Source organism: Pinus tabuliformis, chromosome 7 (assembly GCF_031772625.1).
Source record: "Pinus tabuliformis cultivar Carrire ecotype Pingquan chromosome 7, CPIR1, whole genome shotgun sequence".
Classification (NCBI taxonomy): Eukaryota; Viridiplantae; Streptophyta; class Pinopsida; order Pinales; family Pinaceae; genus Pinus; species Pinus tabuliformis.
The window spans coordinates 473,960,269-473,979,423 of NC_142293.1; positions in this window are offsets into that span (position 1 = coordinate 473,960,269).

Below are 19,155 nucleotides of genomic sequence, written 5' to 3' on the forward strand. Positions count from 1 at the left end.
ATATTGGATTGTGGAGACAAAATGTTTCAACTTTCCAAGATGAGTACTTCACTTGGTTGAATGAAGGTGTTAGTTGTGAGTAGTGTCAAAACCTTAGGGAAGAAGAACACTAAGGACTAAGAAAATATATCGCCACTTGTTGACTAAAAGAAAAAATTTCAATCCCACAATGGCCTATGGGAGTACATTTCATTGGATGGATATCACAATCTGAGAGATGATTGTCTAATACAATGAGAATTGTACATATATTTTCATAATGCCCTTTACAGTCTGACCTTATAGTTGTGTCCTATAATATTAATCATATCATACTATTTAATTATAAATTATGACTATCAGTTAATTATTAGTTTGAATAATTAGTCTGAAATTGCATTTTAAGTATTTTTGTATACATGAAAATATTCGGAAAAAAGGTACTTTTTGTGACTAGTTAATTTCGAGTGAATCTAAATACACAAGAAATTATGGTGCCTCGGTGTTTCTCTAGCGGTTATCTGCTCATTGTACCAATTGCTGTCATGTCCTCTACTGCTTTTAGTGAATTTCTAATTGATGATGTCCAACGGCAATGTAATGGACATTTATCCTCGATGTTTTTCTGCGCCAAAGGGAAGCTCCACAAGTAACAACCAAAAATTAGCCTCAAATATATTATTGGGTGCCAAAATGCAGTAATTATATGACAAGCCAAGAAACATTGCACGTTAATCATCTTCCCTTTAATATTGATTAATAATTTCTTTGCATGATCATGTAATACTAAAGTGTCAAGTATGGACATTTAAAGTTAGTCATCCATCAATATCACCTTTGAAAGTTCTTAGTAGTTAATACTTCCTATTACACACACAGTAGATCATCAACTTCAAGGATAGCAATATAAACACAACAAAAATGAAATTAAAAGAAATGCTAGGAAGTCAAATTCGACTAATCTTGAGTCTAGAAAATACCAAGCCCTTCACATTAGTAAGGCATTCTTAGGCACTAAAAGAGAAAACCCTTTAACTACATCATTTTCACCTTTTCTTTAATTTCTTTAATTTAGAACATAACTTTCAAAAAAAAATAAAAAAAAAAAATCATTGAAATAGGTCTCAAAATCCTAACAAATGCTCGAGTGATTGTCATATCAATTAAACATAAAGGCAATCGTTTGATATGCTTTTAACTTGCAGAATATATTGAAGAATATGAAGCTTTCTCATCCCTAGCTCCTAATCAAATTGTAATCGTGAGTTCCAATCAAGTAATCAATTTCCCTCCAAGATAGTTAAGATATCACTTTGGATAAGGACTTCTAGAAGTATTGGGATAATAGAAATGGAATTAACTAGGAGGAAAATGAAGCACTTTAGTGGGTGCTCCAAATTATTTGAATGCAAATGAAAATGATTTTATACTCCCTCCACACATTTTAAAACAAAAACAATTCAGCTGCATCTCATTTATTTTCCACCTTTATGTAATATGTAATTCTTTGAGCAAGAATAGAGCATTCATAAATATTGTCATGAAAAAGGACTCTTCATAATCCTAATAAGTTTGGCTCTAACAAATAAGCAATTTCATGTAGTGAATAAATCTTACATGGTAGATTTCAGTGATTAGAATGACAACTTTATTCTTAATCTCATTACAACAAAAATAAATTCAACCCTAACTACTTGGGGTCTAACAAATCAAGAATTTCATGTACTAAAGTAAACTTACATGGTAGATCCCAATTATGTGCAATGATAACTTTATTCTTGACCTTATTACAACATAGAAAAATTCAAGAGTACATACATATTTCCTTCTCTTAGACAAACTTTGAACACATTTTGAGATTTCATAGAAACATAATGATACGATTTACCTGTAGGATATGAGAAATCTATCTACATCTAGCACTCGTCACTGGACAATAGTAGACACCATCTCATGGAATTAGAATCATGTAGATAGATAGTGTCATAGAGATACCTTGCAACACCTATTCAACACTACCTTCAAGCTTCAAATTCATCAATTGATTTAGTTTAGTAGCAAATTGTAGTGATATTTCATTAAATACAACCCGACAAAAGCCATTTATGATACATGTCATTGCCTTATCTGGATTTACCCCCCTCTAGAAATAGAATAACTGATATTCCCAAATTTTTAGGTACTTGCTTCATGTTCAACATGGGTTATTGGGTTCTTCACGTGGAAAAGGTTGCAAATATTAGATATATAATGGAAACTAGCATGCAAGTCAAGGTTCCTCCTAAAGTCTCTTGGGTGAATTATAAAATACCATCTACTTAAAACATGATATATGGTAGTTAAACAAACCTACCCAAGATCCCACTTAAGAATTCAAAATGTTTCAAATAGGAGATGTCTTAAACAATATAAACTATTTAATTGCATAATCACACTAAAATAGACAAATATTTAAAATGTTGAAAAGTGTGAAAAAGATGGAGTTGGAATATTATAGATATGGTAGGGTAGATATAGCTATGTAAAATGTAACTTCTATCTAAAACAGTTAAATGTAACTTCTATAACTACATGAAATGTAACTTGTATATAAAAAATGGAGTTCGAATATTATAGTTACGTGAAATGCAACTTGTGTATAACATTCTAAATATCCTTTTTTCAGTCATTTAAGAGACTAACATTTTTTTTATTATTATCTTTGGTTAATAACTTAATAATCCACCAAAAATAGCATTGAATTGGTTCTTCACCAACCAAGGGGAAATTTTAAACCAGTGTGAAAATGCTTACTCATTCCCTTGCCATATTTTTGATATTTTATTTGTGTGCGGATTTAAGCTAGTGTAATGTAACTTCTACATATTTGACAATTTAAATGTAAAACATTACCCAAATTGAAGTTATACAATTAACATATGCACAATAAGATACAATATGCATGAGTTATAAGTAATATGACATTTACATGTTATATCAAGACAAAATTTTTCTCATCTCATTAACTCTTATCTTATAGTTGGTGATGGATATAGCCTTTAAAATTATGAGCCATCCTTGTCATATATTATATTTAATGATGGATATAGATTTTAAAAGCATCAACTTTGTTTGTTATTTTATGTACAGTCAATTTAAATGAAAGTGCTCATAATTTTATTCAATATTATCTTGTACAACTGGAAATAAAATGATGTGGGGGTGGTGTTTCTAGTTATTTTCAAACTTGTTTTAATTACCTAAATTTAGCCTATTTAAAGTAAATAGTTGCACTGACCATCTTATCTTCAAGTTAGTAACTTTGCTTGAGGGCATCTTCATGACATCCACCATCTCTGAAAATTATTAAATATTAGTAGTATCTTGCACTAAATAGGCAATTTTGGCATAGAATATTATATTTTGTTTTTTACTCCTTGTCACAAATTTATTGATATTCTTTGATTCTTGGTTTCGAGTTCCATGCTAAGACTAGATTCATCATGCCTGCTATGATTTTTAGTTGTGCACACATCATATTTCTCACTTCTAATTGTATCAAAAACAGAGAGTATGCACAATGACATGTAGTGACATGTGGGTGTCTATTTTACTCAATGATATGCTTGATTTTTTAACCCATTCTAATCCTACCACAATGAAATTAAGAGAGACAAGGACACAAGAAGGACTATCAATAAATGAAATTAGAGACTTTAGAATGCAACTCAAATTGTACCTGAATGTAACGATAAGTATTTGCAACTGCCTGGTCACCGATGAGCATCGAATCACATTGTGAAAAATTCCTTGCATTATGAGAATTTGGTTGCACCTACACTAATCCTCTATAGTAGTTCCTTGAATTGCCTATAGATATAATTTTAGAAACAAACCTACTCCTACAATTCTTCCCTATATGGATCATCTTTGTCCTCCCCCTATTGATAGTTATTTTTCAAGGAAACAAAATATAACTCTCCAATTGCATCATTGCCTTGCAAAACAATGCTGGAGTATTTCCAAGTGATTGTTGAACCAATCTCTACTTAGGTCCACAAAATCATTGATTTGTCTCCATCACACAAACCTATTTTCGTAATAAAATTATAAATCCCATGTCTACATTCCTTGTCTCCGACATACCAATTCTTTAAAGTGGAATACTTTATTGTTGCTCCCTCGGTGCAATAGAGATCCACTATTGTGGCATGGAGATGATTGGTGTCATAAAATGGTGCAATGCATCCTTCAATATATGTCACAGAACTCCTCTCACCTCACATAAATCCTCTCATCTACAACAATAAGAGTCCTCTCAAATTGCCTGGTCTCCATCTCATTCATCCTGAAATAAGTGGATATTTCCATGGGTGACAAAGTGTGCTTGGGGATTTAATAGAAAGAGCTATCACTAAAAAAAAATACAATGCAGCATAATAGTTATCAGTAGGAGGAACAACCCTGCCAAGCTACTTCCTAACTAGATCAAGATACTCCTGAATTACCTCTTATAATGAACAAAAGATAACCTCAACTGCCTATAGAGTCTACCTATGCATGGTAGCAATGAAAACACTATCAAAAACAACATCTAAAACAATGTTGGTAAATCTCTTCTTCTAGTCAAGGGCATGCTCAACTTTTGAAAAGTATCAAGCAGGTTAGGGTCCACCTCATCTAGGCTCCTCTTCTTCTTCTACTCTCTATGTTTAGGTTCAAAATAATAACAAAGGTCTTGGAAATTGATGGGTGGGTAAAATTTATCAAACCATTTGGGTTCTTCCATTTTTAATCATTGTTTGTAAGCATTGAGTATAAATTACAAAAGACATTCAAGTTCCTTCTTTTTAGCTGAAATTAACCTAAGCTTTGGAGATTTGTAAGGTTTAATGGATCTAATTATATTCTAATTAAAATATATTAACATGGTTTAAAACTGTAGGCATTGATATTAGAATCTAAGGATGAAACATAAAATATTTTATGTTCATGATTACAAGAAATTTTAATTTCATGTAACAAAGTTTGAGGAACATCTAGTATTTTCATCCTACTAGAAAATTTTCTTGCATCACTCGATCCCTTTGAATTTGGGCATGGTAGAGTCCATTAAACAAACAATCAACCACTAAAAAAAGGTGAAAAAAAAAAAAAAAAATCATGCATTCTGACCCTAGGAACATTAGGGAGGAGCGAACTAATTTGTATAATAAGGACATGCAAAATGCTTAAATGTCCATTGTCTTTTGATGAATTATTGGCCGCAATCAAGATCTGCATTATCATAATCATTAAACCCCCAAATGTAGATGAAATTTATGCTTCTATCATATAAACCCTCGAAATTGTTTACCCATAAGAACAAAAATTCATCTTTATTAAAAAGGAAGAACTCTCAAGGGTCCAAATTCATACCCATATACAAATGGCCAAAATCTCTACTCCCAATGGCCTTGCCCTTCCTCCATCTAATAATTGATGCTATCCTAAGGTGTTTCCAATGCAAACTATATCTGGGGTTTGAATGCCATGAAATCCATAGATCATGTTGATGGTCTTCCTTCTTCTGGCATTTCCACTTAGATATCAACAAGGCAGATCAAAATGTAGTGCTACAATGTGATGTTGTAATATGTGAATATTTTATTTGAACCTAGCACTAAACTGGAAATGAAAAAGAAAAGAAATATTTATAATGGAAAAAATAAAAGAAATATTTATAATATAAAATAAAATATATAAATTGCAATTGGGTTAAATGATTTATTTTTAACAAGAATTTGTTATTTTGTGTAAGACGCTAAATTAAAGAGAAGAAGAAGAAGTTACAATGATATTGGGATGAGTGTAAACATTCAAATATGGCCTCAATTAATAATAAAAAGTTAAATTAATAAAAATAATAAAATTCAATTTGTTATATTTTTATTTTGTTATTAACTTGTGAATAGGCCTTGTCACAATACCATGGGACAATACCATGGCTTATCAATAATACAAGTCCAAAAACCATAACTTATTTCACAACCACAATATTTTATAACAATATGACAAGATTCTTAACCATGGATATTCATCCCCACATTATATTATTAACTTGTAAAAAATAGCCTTTGTTATAATACCATGGGTCAATACCATGGATTATCAATACCACATGCCCAAAAAAAAATTTATTATTTCACAACAAAAATATTTTATAACAATATGAAAAGATTCTTAACCATGGATATTCACTCCATTATGACAAGATTCCTAACCATGGATATTCACCCCCACATTATGTTAGATATTATTAACTTGTAAAAAATAGCCTTTGTTACAATACCATAGGTCAATACCATGGATTATCAATACCACATGTCCAAAAAACATAAATTATTTCACACTCAAAATATTTTATAACCATGGATATTCACCCTCAATTTACCACGGATATTAACTTGTAAATCGGCTTTGTTACAATACCATGGACCATTACCATGGCTTATCAATGCCACATGCCAAAAAACCGTAACTTATTTCATAGTAAAAATATTTTAATTTAATTTAATTTAATTTTACAATTTTTTTTTAATTGAATATAAAAGGGGAAATGTTACAATTTGAGATATATCTAAACCCTCTATCCTAAACACTACTAAAAATATTCCCATAGAAATTAAATTAAGGATTTAATAAAATTAAGCTAATATGGATCTATGTCGGTTCTTTATATATATATATATATAACCAGCATAGATCCAGCTTAGCTATGGATCCAAGGGGTGAGAGCAATCAAATTAACTAATTATAATAGATTAAATATAGTGCATGATTTTTTAAAGTTTTCATTATTTTATTTTATTTGACATGATTGATCCAAAATATAGGTTTAATATTTTACAACCAATTAAGTTTTTTTAATTTAGATAATTTCCTAAACCCAATACAATGTGATCAAATTTAAGAGAGTTCGGGAGGGGCCGGATAGAGGGAGGGATATAGTGAAAAAGTTGGAGGGAAGAGAGAGAGAGAGAGAAAGAGAGAGTGACGAGAGGGAGAGAGAGTGAGGTGGGAGAGAGGGAGTGAGAGGAAGGAAGAGAGAGAGAGAGAGAGAGAGAGAGAGATGGAGTTGGAGTGGGAGAGAGAGGGAGGAAAGAACAAAGACATAGAGAGATAGAGGTGGAGAGAGAGAGGAGTGAGAAGGGAGAGATGGAGAGAGAGTGGGGGAGAGAGGAGAGGATATATATAGGGAGAGAAGGGGAAGGGAGAGATATGGAGAAGGACGGTGGGGGGGGGGGATAGTGATAGAGTTGGATGGAAGAGAGAGAGAGAGGGAGAGTGATTTGGGGTGATAGATATAGGGAGGTCGTAGATAAGTGATAGAGAGGAAGGAAGATAGAGATGAGGAGAGAGAGATGGAATTGGAGGGGGCAAGAGAGGGAGGGAACAAGAAATACATAAAGGGAGAAAGCTGGAGAGAGAGAGGGGGTGACAAGGGAGTCATGGAGAGACAATGAGGAGGAGGGGAGAGCGGGAGGGAATAGAGAGAAGGATATAGATAGAGAGGGAGAGAAGGGGAAGAGAGAGATATACAGAGAAGGGGAAGAGAGGGAGAGAGAGTGTGTGTATGTTTGGGTGAGATAGAGAGAGGGAATAACAAAGAGACACAAATACAAATATAGATATTATATAGTATTATATAACCAACCTAGATCCATATTAACCCTATAACTATCAAGTGTCGAGAGGGATCCAATCTCTTGAGGTGCAAACCTTTCCTCAAGTTTTGCACTAGAAAAAAAACGTTTTCACCTCGAGAGATTGGATCCCTCTCGGTGCTTGATAGATCTGGGGTTAATATGGATCTAGTTCGGTTAATATGAAATTAAAGTAGTTTTTATTTGATATTATAGTATTAAAAAATAAAATTTATCTTCAAATTAATTTCAAATTGGAACTAGATCCAATTATATTCAATGAGTAGATTTTTAAAAAATACATAAAATATTTTTTAATTAAAAAATATATTATTAAAATTAAAAATTATTAGAGATAAATAATGTAAAGTTGGCTCACGTATACACCATGTGAAGATGAAGAAGTGTTTAAAGAAGGATAATCTTTCAAGCAATCTTTAACAGCCTTTCAATCCCCTATCACTTGTAAGTTTAGATTTCTTGACACAATTAAGATGACTAACATAAAAATTAATTCATATTATTGTAGTACTTGTTAGGTAGTTGTATTTTTGTTCTTAGACTAAATTAGTCATTCATGTTAGTCATTTTTAGTTGTATTACTTATTAGCTAGTCACATATTTTAACCCACGACTAAATTAGTGATTTATGTTAGTCGTTTTTAGTTCGGTCACTTAAGATTTCTCATTTTTTGTAGTATTTCACTTGGAAAAGCTGCAGTGACAAACTTTTTTAGTCACCTAGTCACTAATTTCTCATTTTATACTAGTGCTTATTACCAAATTTTTCCTTTTATTTACTTTGTTGAATCACACACACTAATTAGCAACAACTCATTAAACATTTTCAAATCTATGCATAAATCATAAGCAATAAATAAACCATATGAGCATCATAATCATGAAAAAGAACACAAGAAAGCGTCAACAAATGAGATACAAGATATATGGTGGAAAACCATTCACTAGGGAAAATACCACCCTTGATGCTACTATGCTGCTCTGAATATTCTATTAAGAAAATATGTCTTTTACATAGATTTGTTGACTCCCATGAGCATGGAGACTCGACCTCATATACAATCAGATGACTTCGATCAACCTGGAGACTCGATTCTACTAATCAACTTGGAAGACTATGTTCTCCATAGGTCTACGGACTACCATTTTCTGAAAGCCACCATGATTAATCGATCCTCGCCCAACTTTGATTGGACTATCCAACTACCATTGGATTGAGAAATTGTTCCTTTCGTTGAAAAATTTGCAATCACTACTCCACATCCATGAAGTCATTGCTCCTCTACTCTATGCAGACCTCCTTTCATCTATTTTCAAACTGGATCCTAAGAATTTCTGCTCAAATTGATTCAACTCTATAATATGACCTCTAGCAGGAATATATCATCATCAAAACAAATATAAACACCACAAACATATGTGCTCTCAACTCTAGAAAAATATTGGCCGCATAAAATCTGAATATTATCAAACCCTCACATCAATATAATGTTGCATAATAAAATTAACATCATAAGACACAATGGATATGTGCCAAATGCATCAGAAACTCCTCCGAAAAGATGTGAGAGTCACCAACACAAACACTATCTAGCAACATTCAAAAACTCTCGAAACAAACTCTACTCCAATAACTTCAAATTTGATCTATTCTGCAACACGCTTTAGATCTACTCACTATGCAGCCATTAATAATCATACATTGAAGAATCTATGCTCTCCAATAGGTATGAATAATAATCACTCTATACAATCTCTTCTTCCACACATACACTCCTCATCTACAATCACACAACTCCCAAGTGATGAATATGAAACATATAGGGAAAAATTGAGCTTGGGGTAGGATCATTGTTACGGGAATAAGTACCCTAGGGCTTTGGGTTGGAACCCCAACAGAGCAAGAGAAAACTACAGTAAGAAACATGCATACAACTCAAGAAACATGCTTATATAAACAAACTATGTGATAGCGACCATACCTGGATGTCCTTCGTTTGGGTAGTTCCAGCAAGGTTTAGACCCTCTGCAACTCCTGATGATCTTTGAATCTGCAAAATCAACCAATTTGAACATACATAACAGCATATAGATAAAGCATTTTGAAATCAACTTTATATTATATAAGCAAATGATTAGTTATACATCAAAATAACATTTATACATGAATTATAACAGTATCTGATGCATAAATAAAGTTAGTCTGAGCAGAAAGCTATAAATAACACGGAGAGAATTCACCTGAGCCTTCTTCTTCTAGCTCCAAGCGGAACCATCCTCCAGATCCATCCAATCCCAATCTTCAACAGCCTCCTTCCATAATCAATACCATGATATCTCAACCAAGTGGGAGAATATCAACACTCAAGGAAACAAGGGTTTCCTGAAACTTGGGGAAGTGCTTAAAGCACAGGTATACTTCAAACTTAGTCAAGGATAATCTCAGTATAATAATTCTATCTCTTCTCGTCCTTAAGGCCTTCCCATAGAAGTCTATTTATACTTCTCCCAATTAGTTTTTTAGTTTGGAAACAGTTGGGCCATGGGCACTAGGAGGTAATCAACAAGTAAAACCCGTGAACTATGCCCAGAATTAAGGAAATTTAATTTTTTTAAAGTGTTTTAACACATATACACGGGTTGGGTATGGACTAACCCATGTGTACACGCTTTTATCTTAGGGAAAAGTATTGTACAGGGAATAAAACACTGTTTTTAAAATATTTGGACCAAGTCTGGAAGGAGGGGTTGCCCTAGTCCATAAACCAAGCATCACAAGTACCAAGGGTGGTAATTGGAGCTATAACATATGCCCCCTAATATATGAGGTTAGAAGGGGTACATGATGGCCAAAATGTATTAAGTATATGGAAATGAAACCTATCGAGACTGAGAAGGACTTCACTAGAATTTAGCTTGCCAAGCCATCAAAAAGAGATCAAAAAGAAACTGTTACCTGAGGTGGGCATACCCATGCTCAGAGAAAGTAAATCATGTCCACATATCAAGTATAAGTGGATCCACTATGTATACAAGTATAAAGAACTGAAAGTACATAATGGATCATATGATCATGATCAAAAAAGTACATGTTTGAATATCACATATAAGAAGATGATGAATGAAGTTGAAAGATGAAGCTGATCACTGATGTCAAAAACTGATCCCAATAGTACCAAATGAACATGATGGAATAAAATGATACTACATTGCAACTTAGATGCCATCATATAAGATGTCACTATGAAGGACTGCGACATACAGGGTGAATGGTGTCAACTAGCAGTAACAGGAGCAACTGAAAAGTGAACCGAAACATGTTGATGCAACTCGAGGTCTTCACCGACCGCCGTGGTACATTTCTACACAATGGAAATAAATGATCTTAATTCGACCACGTGAGAAATCGTTTGAATACTGGTCATTGATGTATACCATTAACAAACGCAAGGCTACTCATCGATAATGATAGTGAGAGTCAAGGTACCTAGTACAATCTAACAAGTGTGAATGAATGAGCTGAAGTTGAACACCTGGAAGAATCTATCAATCAGGGGATAATGATGGTTTCCCACTTTCAATAGTGAAGGAATCTGCCACTGATGACTACAAACCCCAAGGTATTTCCAAATGGACTCTAGATCTTTGTGCCATAGCAATGAGTCGTAGTCGATAGGAAAAGATCTGCCATAAGGAAGGCATTAAAACATCCTTCATCAATCTAGCGCGAGCGTAACCCGTAGGCCAATAATGCGGAAGGAATCAGATGAAAAAGATGTAGTAACCTGACCAAAGCACGTTTCTGGTGTACACAAGATGTAGCTAGCGCATGATAGAAACCCTCTGAACCAACCAATAATGAAAGCTGATACAGAGGCGAGGAATCCACCAATAGGTTCAAATGGAAACCAAGGAACTACACGAATCCTAATGTGTGATAATGAAAGCTAATGTTGAACACAAGGGAAACCACTCAGTCAAAGACCCATGATACGGATCGATGCTGAGCACAAGGTGACCTATCAACAATGAAAATAGGGTCAGGGTGCAGCTCTAGGCCTACACTTAGAGCAATATGTCATCGTCGATAACGACAAGACCTGCCAGCAAGAAGTCAATGGAGACCTTCTCAAACTAGCACGAGCAAAGGACCAAAATAACTGAAGTGATGACAAACACGACACTGACAACCAAGGATGGTCGACTAAAAAATAGGTCATGAGACACTGCAAAGAGGCCGACTCAGGCTTGCTTCCCTTGAACAAAAGCATGACTCAATGATGACTATATGGCAGCATATGATAACTTTGTATAAGTTCGTCATGCAGGAGGCACGAGCAAACTCTCCATATGATTGGAAGAGGTAATCAATCGGAGGAGAACTGACTCAATAACAAAGTTAAGGTGTACCTAAGTCAAACTAAATCCTGCCCAAAATGGAGGAGAGACTTTCTTTTGAGTGCTTTGTTCAAGGGTGACACGACGAAATTTAGCTGCCAACAATATATGGAAATGTTGTCCCATTCCCGCTCTTTTTTTAAATATATAATGTTTTTTGTCTTTTTCTTTAAGCTGGAAAAAGAATAAAAGAATGCTATAGTACAGTGGAAAGAACGAGTTTCAGAGAAACAGATGATCTAGTTTCTGGGATGGGAACAATCCTATGCTCAATGCAAGGAGGCGAAATTGGTCCAAGACACTCAAAGGGATGTTCCTTTCATGGGTCAAAGGATGTGTCAAGTTGAAGAAGCTAAGTGATTGCATGGTTGATTTTTCAGAAGACATGGTCAAATAAGTGGCTTAAACACGAGTCCAAGTGAAGTCGGTTCAAGGCCAAAAGGTGCAAATAGTCAAAATGCAATGCAGTAGTACAACTCAACACAAAGGAGCCTCTAGGGTATAAGGCTAGAAATAAGTGTAGAAGCAAGGAGAATGTGTCTTCAATGCACAAGCCATGGCGGGACAAAAGAGGATTCCTGAAACTACTCAGTATAACAACATGGGAAACCAATGTCAGTGAGGTTCTAACTATGATGCCCATGTAAAGGATGGCTCTACCATCGCATCATGATTTAAAAATTGGTGAGTGAACATGGTTTGCTAACCAAGACACGATGGGGTCGACCCTATGGCTAATGTATCACTTGAACATAGGCTAGTATGCAAGATGCAATGTAAAAAATGGTTTCCCTAACCTATATGCTAGTAAGTGAATGATACCTGCCATGATGGGTCAACAGTCATGGAACCAAAATAATATCTCGAAGAAGTGTCCAAAATATCTTGAAACAATAACCCATTCTCGACAATCCAAGCCCTCAAGTCAAAGAATTCATGAGACGAAAAATCAAGTTTTGAGAAATTTTTTTGAAATTTCAAAGCTATATATTGACTTTTAGACTCACAAATTTTTCATTGTTGTTTGGAAAAAAGATGTGGATAAAAAAAGGAGAAAACTTGCCTCTGAAGAATTCGACTGTTCAAATTGTGCCAAAGTTACCAGGTAACCCTCAAACCATACTTACAATGTTTTGTGATACTTTTTAGAAGTTTTTATTAAGATTTGACCATGGGAATTCATGTCAAAAAATACAACTCTACATAAACATGGGTTGGCTATGACCAACCCGCATATACGATGGCCCTACGCATGACTGTGTGAGAAGGGAACCTGTGTGTACACGAGTTGAAGTTCAAACATAAAATCTAACGGTTGAAACTCATTTCTTTTCAGGATGACGATCACATGGAGAGAGAGAGAGAGCATACCACAATTGGCAATGAGGTAATGAACGACCAAAATGCACTAGATGCATTGAGAGGGTGCGCTTATTGAAAATTTTCAAAATGCCAAACATGAGAGCCAACACACGCCTGCTCGAATTACGGATCCACTACTAGAGTGTAGAGGATGATGCCTTCATGATAGATCAGATGCCTCTCAGGATTGAGGTGGAAGATATTTTCTTTATTACAAGTCTCTCCCGTAGAGGGGAGGTTGTGCATTTGACTGGAAGGACATGGAGTAGTCTTTCAATAGAAGACTATGTACATATATAATATCCTAGGCATCCGTAAAAGATTGGAAGTCAGATTCCAATCAAACACGTGGATAGTTTATCTCTAAGGATTCTACTGTTTACCGTTGCCAGGGTAAATGGATCAACTTCACTACTTCAGGCTTCACGGGTGTCCATGAGCCTGGCAATGGAATGCCTAACCATGGTTTTCAACTGGTGCACACCTCTTCTAACCAACATGAAGAGCTAGCTGACCTCCATTCAGAAGGGTCAAACAAAGAACTTTGGATATGGGACTATTTTATGCTCCTTCTTCTTTGAAAAGGTACTTGGCTACGTCCCAAGGTATCTGTCTCTATTAGCAGCTAGCGAGATCCCCGGATGGGTAGGTGGGCTGACTTGATGAAATGCCTTGGAGGCGGGGACGTGCCAAGGACGACTTTCGATGATGAGTTGTTCGCCTAGTGGGACCAACAAATCATCGCAGTATCCATATGTTGGTATGGATTTTCGAGGAGATCCAGACTTGGTGCTGCCACCAAATGCAACATGGGGAGACATAGGTAACAATTTTTTAATTTCTTGTCAATTTTTAAGAATTTTTTTTTTTAAATATGAAATGAACTTAGAAATATTTTTGATGGGACAAAATACTGACAAAATGATCGTACTCCAGATGTGGGTCCAGCAAGACCAGATGGATTCCCGCAACATAGGTGTCACAGAAGAGGTGCTGAAGAGGCAACGGTTGAGACAGAGAGGGTCCTATATGCAGTCCAAAGAAACTTGGTGATATTGACTCACTAGGTGTCGATGATAGCTATAGAGGACCTACCTGAGGATATGCAGTGCCACATGGTAGGAGTACCATGGGACTGGGTTTGCATACTTTGACACGTGGCCAATGCAGTAGTTAACTTCTTAGCTGCTCATCTTGAGCCCAGTAGATAGAAAGACTGGACATGATTATGGGCATTTAGTCCCAATTTTGTATATTATTTTTTGAACTCTTTATGTATACACCGACAATTTTATGATATATATACATATCCAAATTTTTTATGTTTGCTTAATTTGATGAATGATTGATATGCCAATCTAATGCTTGATTAGTGATAGAATCTGCTAATGAATTTTTAGATCGTGGAATGTGCACATATGTAATATAAACAAATGATCGTTGAAACACCCTCACTCTCAAAAATTGGCGATATAAATAAGGATCACAAACCTGATAAATGTTATTTAATTGTGAAACTACTAGTTGTGAGTCAAGATACACTACCAACGAATCAATTCCATAAGAAATTGCTTCAGATAGTAAATTAATAATGACAGTATATTCGGCAATGTTATTTAAAGCAGGACCAATACATACTCCCCTTGACACCATCAACTGACCAGATGGATAATAAATCACCCAAGCTGCGGAAGCAAGATTCCGAGTGTGCCGACTAGCACCATCGACGAATTCAAAATATATCAAGTCATCCATCAACATATGCCAAAGTAGATAAAAAAATGTCGATATCACAAAATGCTCGAAAATTTGTACAAAAATACAATATATACAAACAAGTAATTGCTTCGCCGAAACCTAAGAAAAATACTTCTTAAGGTAGAGCCCATTTCGGGGCTCTGCCAACTTGTTCCCTTCAAAATCGACTAATTCATAGGCCCCTTTCCCTAAAACTCATTTTACTACAAAGGGACCATAACACATAGACTTGAATTTGCCTGCCCCTAAGGCATCTTTATCTTGGTCATAGACCAAGACAAGGTCACCTTCAGAAAAGACCTGAGGACGGACAACTTTATCATACTGAGTTTTAACCCTTTTCTTATGGGCCTTGTTTATTATGGTGGCATCTCGACACTGCTCATTGAGATGTTCCAAATGAACGAGGCATTCTTCGAGACTAGATATCTTTGGAAGAAGCTCTATAGCTAGTTTAAGGGATGGAATTTCACATTCAATAAGAAAAATAGATTCCAGTCCATAAACTAACTAAAAAGGTGTAAAAATGGTGGTAGTCTTCATCGAGGTTTGGTACGCCGAGAGAGTCGGGTACAACATGATGTGCCAATTGGAGTGATTTTTGTCAATTGTCCTTTGCAGGATCATATTGAGGGACTTATTAACGGCTTTGACTTGCCCATTGGCCTGAGGATAATACAGAGACGAATGCTCCTATCGAAAGCCCAACTTAAGAGCCAATTCAGTCATCATTTGGTTCTGGAAGTGACTACCATGGTCAATGAAAATCTCTCTCGGGATACCAAAACAGGAAATAATTTGATTGAAGAGAAACAATGTTGTTGTTTCACTATCGTTTTTGTAAGTAGGCATGGCCTCAGCCCACTTCATAAAGTATTCTATAGCCATTATGATATAATTTTGATTCACCACCGAAGGCAGATTACAAGTGGTAAAGTCAATGCCCCACTTCGTAAAAGGTTTGACAGTGATAACAGGAAAAAGAGGAGCTGGATGCGCGCACATCTTCTGAGTATAGACTTGACAAGGGTGGCAACATTTGATTGTTTCAATACAATCTTTGAAAATTGAAGGCCAAAAGTAGCCGGCACGCAAAATTTTCTGGGCTGTTGCAAGCCCTAATAGATGACCACCACAAGCTCCACTATGGCAATCATTGAGTACAGACTCTGCTTCCTCTAAAGTTAAGCAACGCCTAAGGATTGAATCAACCCCTCGATGATATAATGTATCACCAACAATAACATAGTTTTTCGCAAGATGACGTAACTTTCGATGCTTATCCTTGGAGGAAGCAGGTGGGAACTTCGAAGTCTGGAGATATATGATGATATCTGCATACCAAGGATCTTGTGAAGAAATGAGGAATAAATGTTCGTCTGGGAAATTTTCCTCATAAACAATGTCTTCTTCACAAGGCAGCTCGGAAATTAATTCTGCAAAAACTAATGACTTCTTAGACTTGGCTTACAAGAACTCGAGATTAAATTCTTGCAAAATAACAATCCATTGTTTTTATTTTCCCCCAATCACTCGCCTACTGAGGACAAACTAAAAAGGATTGACAGCTGCTAAGACGAATTTTTTGCATAGCATAATATAATGACGAAGCCGCCGGATAGCATGGACAGCTACCAAGGCCAATTTCTTGATAGGAGAATAGTGTAGTTCAGGACCTACTAAGCCTCGACTCAAGTAGTAAATCACATGCTCCGTGAGAGCATCATCCTCCTGAACCAGAACCATACCTATGGTTGATTCTGCCGTTGCAAGATACAAAAGGAAATCTCTGCCATAATCCGGTGGACTCAACAATGGAGCAGAGATTAATGCCTGCTTCAAGGCTTCAAAAGATTGTTGTGAAATGTCATCCCATAACAATGGAACTCCTTTCTTCAGCAAACACATAAATCCTTTAGTTATCTCAGCGTAGTTTGCTATAAATCTCCTCAAGAAATTTTCCTTTCCTTGGAGACTTTGAAGTTGTCGGATGGAAGACGGGGGAGGCAACTAAATTATTGCCTAAACCTTAAAGGGATCAACTTGAATCCATTCAATTCATATGATGAACCCTAACAACTGACCAAATGTGACTATGAAAATGCACTTATTCGGATTCAACCAGATTTTGTAAAATCAACATCTGTCAAAAACTAACCGAAGGTAGCTGGGATGATCGATTCTCTTTCGAGAATGAGTAACTAAATCATCCAATTATGCTTTGATGACATGTTTGATGTCGTGGAAAGCATATGACATGGCCCGTTGAAACTTAGCTCTAGCATTTTTAAGACCAAAAGGCATCTTCTTGTATGCAAAGGTACACCAGGGACAAATAAAAGTTGTCTTATGCTGATCCTCTAGACTGATAGAAATTTGATTATAACCAGAGAATCTGTCCATGAACAAAAAAATTTCATTACCCACACACTCATCGACTATTTGATCAATAAACGGTGTGGGGTAATTGTCTTTCGGACAAGCTTTGTTCAAATCCCTAAAGTCAATGCACACTCAGATTGTTCCTTGTTTTTTATCGACCAGGACTGGATTAGAAACCCACTCCGTTAGAGTAACGGGGTATATGAAACCCACCTTAAGTAGCTTTTCAACTTCAGCTTTAATAGCTACTGCTTTCCTAGGATTGACTGGTCGAAGCTTTTGCCAAATAAGCTTAGCATTTTTATATGTCTTGATCTCATGCTGGACTATAGGTGGATCAATACCAGTAATTTCCTCATAAGACCAAGCAAATACATCTCAAAAATCTTTAAAGAGGTCAGTGTAAATTTAAATCTCTTCAAGGGAGCAATTGGCTCCAATGTAGACATTTTCTATAACGTCATGATTCCTAGAGATGTTTATAGGTCTAGTTTTTGATATAATCGACATATTACCTTCGACAAATAAATGTGTTGGAGTCAAAAGGTTTGATACTGTACAAATATCGCTAGTAAGAAGATTGGAGAACCTAGATTCGACCTCATGCTATGGAGGAAGAAAATACGAATGATGATGTAAATATTCCCAAGGTCGATCTACACCCGTCATCGTTTCTAAAATTGCTTCGTCAGATGGTAGAACTGTATCTAAGAAATCCAGAGTAGAAGTAGAGTCAAGGGTCCAAGCTGGAGCCACATCACCATCTAACTCCTCCTCTGAAAAAGGAGTGGGATGGTTGTTTGTAGAGTTAATGATAGATTGATAAATAAGTTCTGCTGTAGACATAGGAAATTCCATTCCACCAACTTGGCCTCCATCTAATGTGGTCGTAGATGAAGGTAAGGTCCAAGGGTCTTAAAAATAATGAGTTTGAAAAAACTCTTTCCGTGCAGGCCCTTTGGAGGATGGAATTTCATTGATTCTAGTTGTAGGAGGGGGAAGGTCAAATATACCCATCGAGGAAGAGTACATCCCAACTCCTAAATTCTCTATAGGTTGATGGGGATTATCCACCAATGGAACAGTAGAATCCGAAGTTGCTCGAGAGTCACCCGGAGAATAATCTAACTGATCAATTTTAACAATTCTCCCCTCATGAGGAAAATAGAGGATGCGGAATAGAGATGAAACTATGGCATCCATCTCATAAATCCAATTCCTTCCTAAGAGGAGGTTGTAATCTAGGTTGGCATCAATGATTTCTACTTCAATATTAATGACCTTTCCTCCAACACATATAGGAAAAGCTAGGATAATTATGTATGGCCTATGAGAATGACCATCAAATGCTACTAAGAGAGTCAGCGAAGGAACAACTGAAGGTGATCCAATGTTCTTCCAACATGACATAGACGTGAAGCATGTGGAAGCTCCCTCATCTATAACTGTCTGAAAAATATTGGTTTTTCGGTAAATATACTTTATTTGGAAAGCCATATGATGAGGAAGTCTCTTTTTGACATTCAACATGTCAAAAGTGAGCACAAAATAATTTTTTGGATCTACTACCCTGATCGCTGAAAGTAAAGCA